Genomic DNA, 6,538 nt, shown 5'->3' on the forward strand with positions numbered 1-6,538 from the left:
TGTTTTCAATAATAACTACATAGATATACATGCGTTGTCGTGGTTTCAAAGTGTATTTAAAGCAGTGTATATATGTGCTACGATCCACCGTGGATCGTAGCACAGAGATGGAAGCATAGCAGAACCAAGAGTTTGTTCTGCTTTTAATATTGGTTAAATTTATTAAGTATTTAATATCTAGGTGTTTTTATGGGAATATGGATTTTTCAGATCAATTTTATAAGTAATTTTGATCATATTTCACATTTTATCGTATCATGTAGCGTGGGCCGCTGGTCTTGGTCTTGACTCGGTCTCGGACCCTAAAAGTCTTGGTCTCGTCTCGGTCTCGATACACTCTGGTCTTGGTCTTGGGTTAGGTGGTCTTGACCACAACAACTTAATTAATGGCACATTCACATTGACGCAGTATTGAAGAGTATTCATGCATACAGAACTACTTTTTTTCTCTCTCTTCTGGTTACCCCTCACCTAAAGGCTCCAGCTAGTTTCGAGGCATTTATGATAAATCACTTCAGTGAGGAAATGACTTTTTCCATCAAAATAAATCAAATTTGCTTGTATTTTATTTAGTTTTCTTCAGTTCCTGAGCTGATATGCCACTGCTTTGGTCAAGTGATCATGTTTTATTATTATTAATATATATAGCTGGGTAGATTGAAAAGATGCCACAGGTCACGCACTGATCCTTGCATGCGAAGCTTACCTAAATGAAAACGCTGACATGCTTATGTTGCGTAATATAATGCAGGGCGACTTACTTTTGCTGTTGGCAGAAAAGACACAACAGATGAGCAAAAATATTTGTTTAAATCATGTTGAAGATGAAATGATTCAAAAGATCGTCATAGCAACCTCACAAAAGGATAATATAAGGTAATATCTAGTAATATTGTTATGGAGCTCTATGGCAGACCAACACATTAAGTAGAAGTATATATATATTTTTTTTTTTTACATTTATTCACGCAAAGCCTGAAAAGCGCTGTGTGATTTATGCCTCTGATACCACTAAATAAAACGCAACACACCCAACTCTCAACAGAACCCACGTAAAAAGTAAATGGAGTCCAAAATGTGTAAAAATGTAACCTTAGCGTAAACGCAGCTGCTGTGTGAAGACCTCAGAGGTTTGTTAGAGGAATATTAGGGAAAAAATATCATCATGGAAACCAGGGAACACAGAAGACGGGTCACATTTATTGTGGGCTGAGGTTGTAAAATAATATTTAAGCTTCAATCCGTGGTGAGATTGGGAAAAAAGAAGATAAATCCCAAAACTTTCACCTGCAAACTGCTGCAAAGTGTGGTTCTCCACAGAATAGAGTCAGGGATTCTGGAAACAAATGCATGCCACACTTCTAAGATTTTTGTTTCATAAAACGTTTCTGTAACCAGAAGTCATTTTGGTAATTCCCAATTATGTACCGCTTTATGTTGGCCTATCATATAATATTTCCCAAAAAACCTACACTGAAATTTGTTTTTGTAAACGTGACAAAAATTGTGGGGGAAAAAAAGTTGTCATATTGCTTGAATACGTTTCAAAGAACTGAACAAATAATCTAACCAGTGGTGGAGGGTGTTGGGGATTTCTCTGAATACCACAAACTATGTTCCAGAGTGAGTTAGATGTCTGCTTGGATGTCTAAGCAAACGTTTGCAGAAATTAACTTTTCAACTGCTGAAAAATGAGTCTATACAAACCTGATGAACCGAGATAACGTCGGACGGAGAAAAGTATGAAATAACAAAAATGTACTTGTTACAGCTAAATTATCGGTTTAGTCTGCTTAACAGTTGCCCCATTATTTTTTTAAAATCAGACATCAGGTTTTAGCCCTTCCCTTTAAAATAATATTTAGGTTCCCCTGATGGATGGAATAAAGCTGTTCAGAATGTGTCCCTGGTGGAGAGCCCCCAGAGAAAAGCTGTAAACCATCCAAAGATCCAAAAAGAGGAAACTGGAGGTAAAAGAAAAAAAAAAGGGCTGCGCACCGTGTGTAAATATTTAAGACATCTGTGGATTTTTAAGTAACTTCTCCGTCCCAGACGAAGTGCTTCCTGCGATGTGTACTCCGCCTCACCCTGCTAATAAACAGCGACCTCGTGTTGCTCTTTTGAAAACCAAAATGAAGATGAAAGGAGCTCACGCGGCGTCGAACTCAAATCCACATCATCACACGCGCAACACAGAAATCAAAGGACGCACGACGGGTAATTATGAGGCTGGCATTTCCAAAAGCCAGAGGAGAGTTCAAAACAACTTTCATTCAATCAAATGTCTTTTCTCATGAGCTCCACGTGCCCGCCTGCCTGCCTCCCTCGCGGTGGCAGCTTACGTAAGTGGCGTTCGCTGTATTAATATTTAAGGTTTGTTTTGGGATGCTTGGCTTTCTGTCGTGATGCTATTTCGACTGAGCTGTTATATCATCTGGAGCGTGGCCACAGCGGAGATAAAATAAAAAAAGAAAGAAAAGACGAGCCCAGGGAGCCTCCAGTGTTGCAGGCATGCCGCAGCATGTGATGTGCATTAGCAGCTAACTGCTGCTCGTTATTAATATCACTGTTCTGTCACGTGTGTTTATGCTAACACAACCACCGCTAATCAGGAGGGTTAGCAACATGACTGTTTACCAGAAGATATGTGCTGTTCTATAACATGAGTACTCTGTGTGTGTGTTTTCTTGTGAATCTTATCAATTCATTTTTTTGTTTAAATAATTAACATTTTTAGTGTTTTTTCCTACTTGCACAGTTGTGACTTGTGAGATATTTTTGTTTCAAAACAAAACTTTCAGCATGACTCCCGTCTTCACTTGATTGTGTGTCCGTGATCGAGGACTGAATAGTTGATTCTTTAAAAAAAAAAAAAAATACATATAACTTCAGTCAGAAGTTTGCGTTCAATCATCGTCTGCTACATTTTTATATCAATTTGGGACTTTTAAGGATGATTTTTTTTTCTTTTTCTATGGTGGAAAGATTACAAAACATAAAACTTTGTGGATTTTTTTTTTTTTTAAAGATGACAAGTTAGAATTTATTGAGAATTGTTTCTAACACATGAAGAGTCCAGTTCTAAGTACTGGTCAGTCCAGTGAATGCAGTCAAACACTTATTATTATTATTATTATTATTATTATTATTATTATTATTAATATTTGCCCTGCGACAGACTGGTGACCTGTCCAGGGTGAACCCTGCCTCTCGCCCGGAATGTTAGCTGGAGAGGCACCAGCAACCCTCCCGACCCCACTAAGGTACAAGGGTGTAAAGAAAATGGATGGATGGATGGATGGATGGATGGATGGATTATTATTATTGTTATTATTATCATTATTTTTAACAGACAAAGAGTAAATGGTTATGATCACTGACCTGCTGTGAACAGCTTTTGCCCTCATTAGGTCAAGCATCCTGGAACACTTAGCGCCCCCATTGTTTAAAGTATTTAAGAAATAAACAGAAATCTAAATTAAAGCAGCTTTAAAGACAAGGTGTAGTCGTATAAATCGGTCCATCCTGGAAAATAAGGGTTCTAATAACTCGTTAAACTTACAGCGCAAAACTAATATTCAAACCAGACGTTCCTCATCCTGACCCCCTCCAGATTTTGTTAACGTGCTTGTGGGATCTGCTATAAACATCAACAGATTGTAACCAATTAGGACATTTCCAATTGAATTAGGCTGCTAGCAGGAGTTTAAACAGTGGGTTTACATCAGCTCAGTCTCTTTGTGTTTGGCGAAACCTGGGAGAGAGAAACAAAAAGCTAAGAGCAGCCTTAAAGGAAACATCTGTCTCTTATCTCATCTGCTTGAGTGACAACAGATCTGTGACATGGTTGGAGTGTAAAGAGAGTCTCTTTGATATACGGGCCACACCGCGTGCTTATGGAGCCGCAGCACGCTCACACACTCTTCTCATTTAAGGTGGACTGTCAAAAACTGCCCTTGGGTCAGATTACTAATAAATTGAAATCCTTGTGAAAAACAAAAACCCTACTTCTGCCGTTATGATAAAGACACAATGCGCCTTCTACACTCTGAAAACTGTTTTTTTTTTTGTGTTAATCTTAAACGGGTATTTTGCAGCACAAAGCAATGCTAAATTGCAAAATTAGCTCAACAACCGTGCTAAGAATCACACACTGGACACAATATGTTGTCCATGGAGGTTGCATCTGTTTCAGGAAACAGGCTTTCTCACCTTAACAATGTGAAAGAGTCTCGTGTATGAATCACACTAATATAGATGAGCACTGAGAGTTTAGGTGCTGAAGGGGCCCGGCTAATCCCTGAGAACATTTGGCACATCATAAAACAGGAAGGGTGGGGGTGGGGGGAGAGAGACCCAGACAATGATTAAAAAAATGTCTGCATCAGCAGCTGAACTCATCAGATCCCAAACGACTGGTTAGGAGAAGATGGAACGGCTAACAAAGCCGGACATGCACTTGTATTAAAGGGGTAGTGTTATGTGTTTTCCTCCCAAAAAGTGCCTTTATATAGCACAATCAGTCAAGTAACTGAGTGACCAGTAGGTGTTATAACAATGGTGTATATATTAATTATGACTGAAAAGGAATTTGACTTTTTAATTCAGTGCCTTGAAATTGGGCATTTACCTCTTTAAGAAACTCCTGCTTTTTCTGAAACCCCACCTTCACGAAGTCGTCACAACATGGCTCCTCTGTTAACCCAACAACAGTTGTTGCTGTGAGAAGTAGCTTGTATAATGAGCTCAGCAGATGCTCAGTTCTATCTAATTGCTGCTGGCTAGTCTGAAGGAGCTCAGAGGAGGAGTTTCGTCCTTGAAGGCGGAGCTAGGTCCAACCAGGCGTTTTGCACAGCTGAATGGTTCCCATCGAAGATTAAAGGATTTTTCAAACATGCATGAAAGAATCAAATCAACACTCCAGCCATGTTTTCCACAAGGGAATGACATTATAACATCATGTAAAGTTAAAGAAAAAAATAGATTTTACATAATACTCCCTCTTTAATCCATGTTAGTTGGATTAAAAGTTGGAATAACATGGGGTTGCATGTTGCCTTTGTAAAATTTCCCTCTATGTTATCAACATAATACATTTTGATTATTCAAGTGACTTAAAGATAATCTGAAACTTCATGATGTACACTGTAAACACGAACTGGATGCTGGATATGAATTGTAACTGGTCGTCTTTGAATAAAACTTAAGATCATTTTTAGTGTGCACTGGCTCCATTTTAAACAGTTCTACTGACATGAAACAAACGATTTGGGATTCACATCAGCAACTTCACCACTTTAGTGAGCAGCACAATAAAAAAGAAAAGACATTAAAACTGAATGTGATACTTTACTGCCACCTCTACAGACTTTCTGCTGGCGAGCTCACAGAGCAGCTGGCGCCTCCATCCAGCAGCCATTGGACCAGAGTTGAGACACACTGTTGACAAGACAAATGTTTCATACAGAAACTCTGAGGGGAAGACTTGGCGCCCTTCTGTTTACCTTGAAAGATGCAACAGAATCCACTGCCAAGCGTTTCTGCCTTTACTCAGTGGAGTTTGAAATCATGAAGTATAAATTTCAGACTTTCAAAATTTACTTCCCAACTCAAATTGAAAGTGTTTTACACAGCAGATAATAAAAATTTCTCCACTTTGAGAATCCCCCGCAGAGAGAAAATCTGTCACAGCGAGGATAAATGCTGTAAAAGTTCAGCTCTTTTTTTATTTTTTAGTCCTATTTTACTCTCACCCGTATTTGATCTTTGGACGACTTTCCACTTATTGTCAGTTTCCCAGAATTGCAAAAAAAAAAAAAAAAAAAAAAGTTCTTCCAAGAAATAATCCCTCCAGAAATATGCCTCCTTCCAGACTTTGCCATGATTGTCGTCTTTCTTTCTTTTTTTTTTATTTCAAAGTCTTTTTGTACAGCAGCTAATTTCAAGCTTGATTTGCCACCATAAATTTGTGCGGTAAAAATTACAAAGAATAAGTTAATGTCCACAAATCTAATTACTTTTTGAATACATTATTACTGCAGTGGGATGCTGAATGGGAGCCGGTGGACCTTTGAGTCAGGATGATGCTCTCCTGAATGATGACAGGCTGTTTTAAATTTTAAATTTAAGGAAGAAAAAAAAAGAAGCTTTGGCTCATAAAATAAATCTTTTACAAAAGCATACCATCAGCCATTCTTCATATGAAATTGCAGCAGTAACTTTTGGCACGCACCGTGCAGACGTCCATATATTACGCCACCAGTCCAGTCTCTGTGTCAGCAGTGTGTGAACACCGGACAAACAACTCAAACTTCTGATTCCTGACCGGTTTCTTGTGTTCATTTCTGTTTTAGAAAGTCTTACTAGTAAGTTTTCTAGGTTTTTTTTATCTTGATGTAATGGAGCAGCAAAAAATTCTGTTTATGCTGTTTCCAGAGGTCATGAAAGGTCAACCAGCCCCCCCCACCCCCCTTCCTACCTTCTGCAAATCAGACACAAAATTGTTGTCAATCAGCTCAACTACAATTGTGCTGGTTTG

The sequence above is a fragment of the Poecilia latipinna genome, unplaced genomic scaffold (genome assembly GCF_001443285.1).
Source record: "Poecilia latipinna isolate Pla-1442-1.1 unplaced genomic scaffold, P_latipinna-1.0 Scaffold520, whole genome shotgun sequence".
In the NCBI taxonomy this organism is placed as follows: domain Eukaryota; kingdom Metazoa; phylum Chordata; class Actinopteri; order Cyprinodontiformes; family Poeciliidae; genus Poecilia; species Poecilia latipinna.